Below are 8,798 nucleotides of genomic sequence, written 5' to 3' on the forward strand. Positions count from 1 at the left end.
TTCAAGGGCTTTTGATGCTTTGGCACATTTTCTTACGAGCTCGCTTGGGTTGCTACCTATCTTCACATTTGCCTAGAGAGCGGTACTAGCAGCTTTTCATGAGCTCTTACCTCTTTCCATGGGCCCTTGGGGAGACTAGTTTTACCTTATCAATCACATCCCATATCATAATGGCCCAGGCCTGATCTTGGTTCACTATGGACACCAAAAATTTGGCACATTGGGCCTCCGCATGTATCGTCGAGTTGAGTATCCATTCCACCTTTCTCTTTGGATCTAGCGACCCACTCCCATTTTCCCCGTTGTTACAATATCATATCCCTGGAGGTTTTTCCCATAAGAAACATTTCATTGGTTTCAAGAATTCTTTGGGTCATCTTCAATATTGGCAAGAAGAAGGATATGGATGATGAATAAATTGATTACCTTCACTCTATTGTGAAAGGGAAGAAGCATCTACTCTCATCTTGCACCTAAATTTTTCGATGACCCATTGAAATTTTTGTTTGTCAGGGATGCCTACCTCTAGTGGAGCCCCAAGGGGATTAAAAACCGTTCCTTTAGAGAGAATTTCTTCATGCCAATAAGATTGGACAAACAAGTCATTCTCAAAGAGAGAGATTAACCACGACTTCTTGATTTGCATTTAGAACATGAGGCTATGGAAAACATTTAAACAAGTTCTAGAGCCTTCCAGAAAATCTATGGGGTGGCTTTTAGGAATAGCAAGAAGTCACTAGTAAACATGCGAGGAGTTGCTTGTCATCTAGGAGGGAGAGAGGCCTTGAATGTCACCTTTCTCCATGCTTTCCTCGAGCATGGTAGCTAAGGGATGAGAGTTGGTCACATAGAAGAGCAGGGCTAGAGAGAATTCTTGTTTGATTGACCTTTGTCTTCGAAGGCTCCCACAACTCTATTATTAAGGAGAAGTTCTAAGAAGCTGCCTACTCCTAGGGTGAGTACCATCTACCACATGTAGGGGCAAAAGACCAAAGCTTTCATGACGTCTTCTATGTACGCCTAGGAAAGCGGACTATAAGCTTTGTCAAGGTCAAGCTAGAGGAGGATACGTACCTAATTGGTGAAGTTTGCATATTTAATGCCAACCATTGATGCCAAAATGTTGTCATATATTGAATTTCCTTTGATAAAGCCATGCTAATGGGGGGTGATCACCTTAGCCACGATTGGATACAACCTTAGGGAGATCACTATAGCAATGATTTTGTAAGCCACTATCATCATAGTTATATGATGCCACTACTTTAGCTAGGAGTAGCATACATGCTTGGGTATAGGCTTGACAAGACCTCTTTTAACGATGGGGTCTAGCATTCCCTAAAACACTGCTTTGTTTGGCAAGCAAATAATGGGGGATTTCAGGTCATCTAAAAACTCCTTGAAGAACTTTGTTGTCATTGCGCCCCATTCTCTTGATTTTTTGATACCCAAGGATTGCAAGTCAAGTGAGCATTTATCTTTGATGATGGTTTTTCCTAGGAGGTCTGCTTCAATGGGTGCTATTGTTCTATTAACACTGCAGCAAAGTGTGGCTCTCGCATCTTCAACTCTATTGATTGAACTTCTGGTTGCCCTATGATTTGGCATAAGTGATCCGTCATCAATTTTTCCATTTCATCTCTCTCTCTCTCTCTCTCTCTCTCTCTCTCTCTCTCTCTCTCTCTCACACACACACACACACACACACACACACACACACACACACACACACACACACACACACACACAAGGAGGAAAGCATGGAAACACCTCAATCTCTTGTGGTTGCTATTGAAGAGTTTTTTGCTACATACTTTGGCATATCTAGAATCATGGCTTATGGTGCATATCGAGTTGGAAAACAAGGAGTCCCTCGCTCGGGAGAAAGACCTATTGTATGTACCATGGCTAATGAGGTGAAGAGAAAGATCATCTTTAACAATAGTTGGATCTACCTCAAAGGAACAGGTTGTAATGTATATGAGGATTGCACTCTTATGCAACAAAATGCATGTCGCAAAGCATATGAGGAAAGAAGCAAGAAGGCTAAGGTGTCATCTCAAGAAGAAAAGTCACTTGAGGAGGATGCAAGTCCACCCAATAAATAGGGACATATGATTTATGAGACCAATTCATGCTTGCGAATAATCTTTTGGAATTGTAATGGGTATCCATGGAATGCGGGAATTATCATTGATGAACTTACCAATGACTCCAATGTGATACTTCTTATGAAAACATGAGAGCATGATGCACAACGAATTCTTGGATTTGACAAATATAATGTGCATTCTTTGATGTGGGCCAAAAATACAAAGCAACATAGAGGCCAAGGAGGCGTAGCATGTATGATCAAAAAGGGTTTCAAAGATGTTTCCATTGTCAAAGAAGATAAGTATAAGCGCTACTTATGGCTGAAAATTAGCTCACTAAATGGTCAACTCATGTTTGTGGTTGGTTGCTACATTTCTCACTATGACTTCAACTTTTATGCTCACTTGGATATGGATAGAGATCAGCCCAATATTGAACTAGAGAAAGACATTGCTCATTACAAAGAACAGGGTGAAGTCATTGTCTTTGGAGACATGAATGCTCGCACAAATACGTTACAACACGACATACAACAAGTCGACATGCCGCATGTTTCAAGAAGTATGGATGACTCATACATGTATAATCAAAGTTCTAATGATGCAAAAGAACTAAATCACTATGGAAATTCACTGGTGTGTCCAACATCAGATTGAGAGACCTATAATTTTGATGTTGGAGAAATTGTGATTTTCTTCAATGTGCAAATTTTAGGTTTGATGATCGAGAAATGTTCTTAACCTAGTAAAGAATGTTCATGCCTAGTTTGGTGTTGATCGGAGTTGATTTTCTATTGGTTTTCCATGTTAATGAGTGATTGGATCACAGAGGTAGAAATCAAGTTTTTTGTAGTTAGAGAGTTCATAGATTTTTTCCACGGAGTGTGTTGTGTTCAAACAAGAGAATGACAACCTCTTGGCATGCCTCCATGCTCTAGTCGTCACTTGCTTCTTCGGATTTACATTTTAGTATTGGAATCGTCTCTTTGTGAGATGTGATAGATGCTGTAAAAAGTCCCCTCGGACATTGGCATCGTTTTTGGGGAAGGAGTACCTAAACTAGTGTGAACACATACAAAAACCGGAAGAGTTACCTTAGATAGACTAGTTAGATAGAGTAGGATAGGAGTGGAGATTGATGCATTCTTGGTCGTTGTGTTTTAAGTGGTTAGTTTCTTGCCATAAGAGTAGTTGGTATATAGAGTAGTGTTGAGAATAGGTTTAGTGCTTGGTGTGTGGGTTTGTTGGCTGATGTTAGAGCAATGAAGTTTGCACTATGCTAAAAAAGCGCAAGAAAAACGTAGATTTTAGAGTTTTTGTAGTAGTTGTTTTGAGAGTTGTCTTCTTTTGATTTAGTAGGATAAGTAGATACATTTTTGGATGAGGTTTTATCCACATTTTGGCTGAGATTTTGTGTTAGCATGTACTTCGTGCAAAAATCAGCAAAAAGGGAGTGAACAAAAAGTTTCTTGAGAGGTCATATTCTTACTGTGAAAAAATAGCAAAATTCACCCAATGAGTTCTTTTTTTTTGGAAATTTTGGTTTCTTGTGACACATTGGACCTAAAGTGATAGCAAAACCCTGTGGAAAAGTGAAATCTAGAAAAAACTGTGATTTGCCTTCTCATAGGAGAAATTCACATTTTTCTCCCAATTGCATGCTTGAAAACAAATTTTCAACCAAGACTTGTTTCAATGGTAGGCCTTGGTGCAAGGACCACCCCTATTAAGTCAAAGTAGAAAAAAGTTATCCGAAGTAGTTGTAGAGAACCACATTTTTCCTCCCAGCACCCAGCTATAAGAGTCAAAACTTGACAACACTTGGGACAAGGGTTCTACTTGACCTAAAAAAGCAAGCCACCAAATCAAAATTGAATTTGGACTCATTAGCATGAGTGTGAGGTCAAATCACAGCTTTCAGATTGAGAAATTGCTAAAATTGGAATAAAACTCAAACCAGTCGACCAAACACTATGAAATTTGGTGAGTACTTTTGAAAGATGGTAAATACTTGGGAATTGGAAAAACTTGAAAAAACTTGTCAAAATCAATAGTAGAGGAAAAAAATCGCGTTTTTCTCCCATCTACTAGGTAGAAAAATACTTGCTGGCCAAGATTTGGTTTATTGAAAAGCCTTGATGCAAGGACCACCCCTATTAAGTCAAATTTGAAAAAAATTGTCAGAAGTAGGAGTGGAGAGAGAGAATCGTATTTTCCTCCTAGCTACCTGAAACAAGAAGAATATTTTTCCAAGTTTTGGACTGAAGCGCTCATCAAGAAAAAATTAAAATTGGGAATCTGCACATTAGGCTAGAACAGATCTAAGTCAAAAGTGCTAGAAAACGTCAAAATTGGCCTAGAATACTCAAAAGAGTTCAAAATTGAACCAACTTTGGTAGTTAAGATCTACTTTGGTAGTTAAGATCTACAGAGTGTGAGGAACCTAAGAAAACATGAAAAGCTTCATTTTGACATATCAATGATGACCTAAGGATAAAATCACATTTTTTTCCCTAAAGGTTGTTGAAAAAAATTAGAATCAAGTGAGATTTGGAGTGCTCATAGGCCTTGGTGTGAGAAACTCAATTGTCTTTTCATAATCAAATTTGGACACTTAGATGGTTAGGCTCAAGACAATTAGAAAAGGACTCTAAAACTGCCAAAACAGGGTTTAGGGGACCTTTTGAAACTCCAAATTGGACTAAAATTGGTGAGTAGGTTATTTATAAGGTGAGGAACCCAGACAAAGTGAAAAAGTTTGAAAATTTTGTCAAGAAAGCATCTTGAGAAAGAAAATTGCACTTTTTTCCCAAGTACTTCTGAAGGTTGTTAGACTGGGCTCAAATTTGGTGTGTTTTGTAGTGCATGATGTGCTAAGTACACAATCAAAATTTGGCATCATTTGGACATTGGGAGTTCAAGATACAAGAAAAATAGTGTGTTAGGACAGGCTCAGACTGTAATTTTTTTTGTGTTTTCCTTAACCAAAAAAGATCAAAACTTGACAAAAATTGACAAATAGGGTATATTGAGAGAGGGAACCTAGTGAACTCAAAAAAACTAAAAAAAGTTGCAAAAAAAAACCTTGGAACATAAAATTTCATTTTTCTCCGAGCATCCAACTCTACAGGGATCAAAAGTTGACAAGACTTGGTAACTTTGTTGGTGAACTCTACCTACTTGGCATGGAATCTAATTTGTGTTCCGAGTTTGAAAAACTATCCTCCTCCTCTTTGGGTATTGGAGATAGAATTTTGGCACTACCTACCCATGATGGAAGATTCCCCATTGTTGCCTCCCATAGGAGTCTAGGATGTCTCTCAGTCCTAGTGTGGCTAATCATTTCCTTAGACGAACTATTGATCATTGCCTTAATAAGCCATTACCAACTTTGCACCTTTGCTCAAGGATCTTGGCAAGTTTTTCAAAGGCAATTTTGCCATCATGGCTGGTGGTATTTTTTATTTTCTTCATTGAGGCTCTTTTTTATTTTCTCCTTCTTCATGTGAATGCTGAGAGTGTTGCGAGTGTTAAGAGGGGGGAAGAATGGAAGACCCAAAGTCTCCTGCTTTTGGTGATTTTCCCCAAATCATTCTTCATAAGTCCATCTCACCTATCTTGAGATTGCTTTTCTTTTGGGCCTAGAAGTGCACGGGTCTTGCTCGCTGTCAACTCTCTCAAACATTGCCTCTTTAGAAAGAAGGAATATCCAAGAAGATGGCCCCATTCTCTACCGATGCTTTCATTTGGAATATTGAACTAGGGGCACAATGGGAGGCATCAAATTTTTGACTTAGTCGAGCAAAACATATTCTATTCTTGTCATAGCCAAGGACCCTTCAAGAAAGCTTCTCTTCTTAATCTTAGCCTTGTTCTTGCTAGTAGTGACTATACCATGGGTTTCCCTCTAAACATCGTGATGAAATTTCATACCCATGGAATTTGTGAGTGCCTTGTGGTCTAAGTGTCGTGCCGTTGCACGGGTAGTGCCACCTCTTGAAACCAGAAGTCCTTCCATCTAGTATTTTTCATGGCATGATGTTTAAAGATGGTCTACTACTACTCTAGGCCATGTAAAAAATGTGTAAGATTTTGGTTGTAGGTTGTAGCTTTAGAGCTATCTCAATTAAGATTGAAGAGATATGACTTTTTGAGGTTCACCTTGTAGGTCTATGATGGTGGTGTTGTCCCTTTCATCTAGGTTGTGTAGTAGTAGCTTAAACTAATCTTGAATCCCAAACATATTTCATCCATGTTTAACTTCATGTTGGGCTTCATACAACTTCCCTCTTCAAATGTTTGCTACTTGCATGACTCTTTGCCCATTGGTAATCTAGAATAGCCCCTTGGATATCAGCCTTGTGCTCCTCTAGCTAGTCCTTGTTAATCATCCAGAGAAGAATTTCTTAGAGGACTCTACATTCAAGTTGGTGGTTCTACCCCTTATTCAAGCCTTGGTGGGTTTTCTCTATTGGAGGTGCCCTTCCACCCCAAGATGCTCCACCCTTTGCTTGTCATGTTGTTCTCACCATTTTCACCCATTGCTAGTAGTAAATTTAGTGCTAGACCCTTGGAAAATCATTTGGGGATCTTTGAAATATTTTGCTAGAGTTTTGGTGTAAAAGCCATCTTGGGAAGTTTTGGAGGGCAGTGGCCCTCTCTCCACTCCACACTAGTAGAAGATCAAAACCTCAAGCATCTAGGTAGTCAAAATGTCATTAAATATCTAATATCTAACCAACCCAAATGATTTTCTCATATTAAACTGATAATTTAATATGGGATAATAAACGGGAACAAGGGTTAGAATATAGACATGTGCTTACGGATCTATCTCAACACGGGGCCAATGGTAAAGGGGCCCAAATGAGAGATGGTTTGTCAAAGAGCAAGGTTAACTAATGAAGCTTAAAAGACCTTAGGGTTAGCTTCATTAAAGACCTCCAATGGTTAGTGTTAAAAGTCCTTTGACCTTAAGCAAGCTAGGGTTGAGGTGGGAACACAACCTAAACTTAAGCAAGCTAGGGTTGTGCTTGAGGTGGGAACCTTAAGCAAGCTAGGGTTGTACTTGAGGTGGAAACCCAACCTAAACTTAAGCAAGCTAGGGCTATGCTTGAGGTGGGAACCCGACCTAAACTTAAACAAGCTAGGGTTGTGCTTGAGTTGGGAACTCCACCTAAGGTGCTTGCCATGCTTGATGACTAAGGTACTTGAGGTACTTGTCACATTTAATGAGTAAGTTGCTTGAGAAGCTTCCTATGCATGGGGGGTAACATGCCTGAGTCAAAAAGAGAACCTACACACTTTAATGAGGAAGCTGCTTGAGAAACTTCATATGCATAAAAATCTCAAAGTTAGGGGAATTATAAAAAAGCACATGGGACACATGTCAGACTCTCACTAAGATTAACCACATGGTGTGCTTGAATGCTATTGGTTGGGCTAAAGAGGGGTCCAATGAGCTTCTACTTCCATTTAACAAATATCTAGATATTTTCAAGCTATCTCTCTCTAAGGGGTAAGGAGGACACTTGTCAAACAACTACCCATGTGCTTGACTGCATGCTGCATGTTATTGGCTAAGGGGAGAGGGGTCCAATGAGCTTGTAACATGTAGAAATTTCGCCCAAAGCAAGGAAGGGGGGTGCTAGGGGGATATACTCCACACACACACACACACACTCATTTGCAAGGCCATTCTTACTTGTTGAAAGTTGAGGAACACCACCTCCTTCTCCAAGCTTGTGAGAGTGAAAGCCTACACCAACACTCTTGGCTATGGAATGCAAATCCAACCAAGAGTCATGCTTCAATGCTTAAGCTTGCCATCTTCTCCATCTTCATTACTATGCTATTATGTATGCTAGCAAGAAGAGTAATGATAAGTGAGGAACTATTTCTTTCTCCTATGGAATGTTTCTTCTTCCTCTTCCCTATCCTCATTCCCCGCTAGCTCTCTCCACCTTCAAAGGTGTTTGAGGCCTTGGGACTGAGGCTTGTAATAGTTAATGCTTTCTACAAGTTTATGTTATGCTTGTGATGCATGAAGCTTTCCATCTTCATTGCATCACGTAGGTTACAAGGAACACAAAGATTGTATTGTACCAAGTCTCTCTTGATGGGAGAAACTATAATACAAATGCCTATTGGAGGGGGGACCGGCTCCATATGAATCCGGTCCTCAACTGTTGTCATGTTCTCTAAACTCTCTCTCTTGCAAAAGTATTGTTCATGTCAAGTTAACTAAGTACCATGTTTATGTTGCTACTGATAGCCATTTTTTGGCTTTCCATAGTGGCCATAGTAAGCTACCTCACCCTATCAAATCACTCAAACACTGTGGTTACCCTCACCCTTTCACTGTATATAGGTGCGTGTGAGTTAGGGGACTTTTCCTATATCTCCTTACTGAAATAAAAAACCCTCAATTAGCTAGTCATTGGGCTAGTTGAGCCAAAAAAATATAAAATATAAAAAATATAAGTATATTATGGCCCATGAGTATGTAAATAATTCATTGTATATAGGGCCTAAATAAAAGGATTTTTCATAATTATTGTGGTATTTATTTAAATATTTCTACCTATGGTGTATTATTTATGCTATGTACATTGACTCACCATTACCATATTTTTTCTTATCATTTTGCATACTCTTTATTCCATATAAAAATAATTTCATGCAAGCTTCTCTTATTTTTGGTGT

This window comes from Adiantum capillus-veneris, chromosome 15 (assembly GCF_014529385.1).
Source record: "Adiantum capillus-veneris isolate H3 chromosome 15, ASM1452938v2, whole genome shotgun sequence".
NCBI classification, from domain to species: domain Eukaryota; kingdom Viridiplantae; phylum Streptophyta; class Polypodiopsida; order Polypodiales; family Pteridaceae; genus Adiantum; species Adiantum capillus-veneris.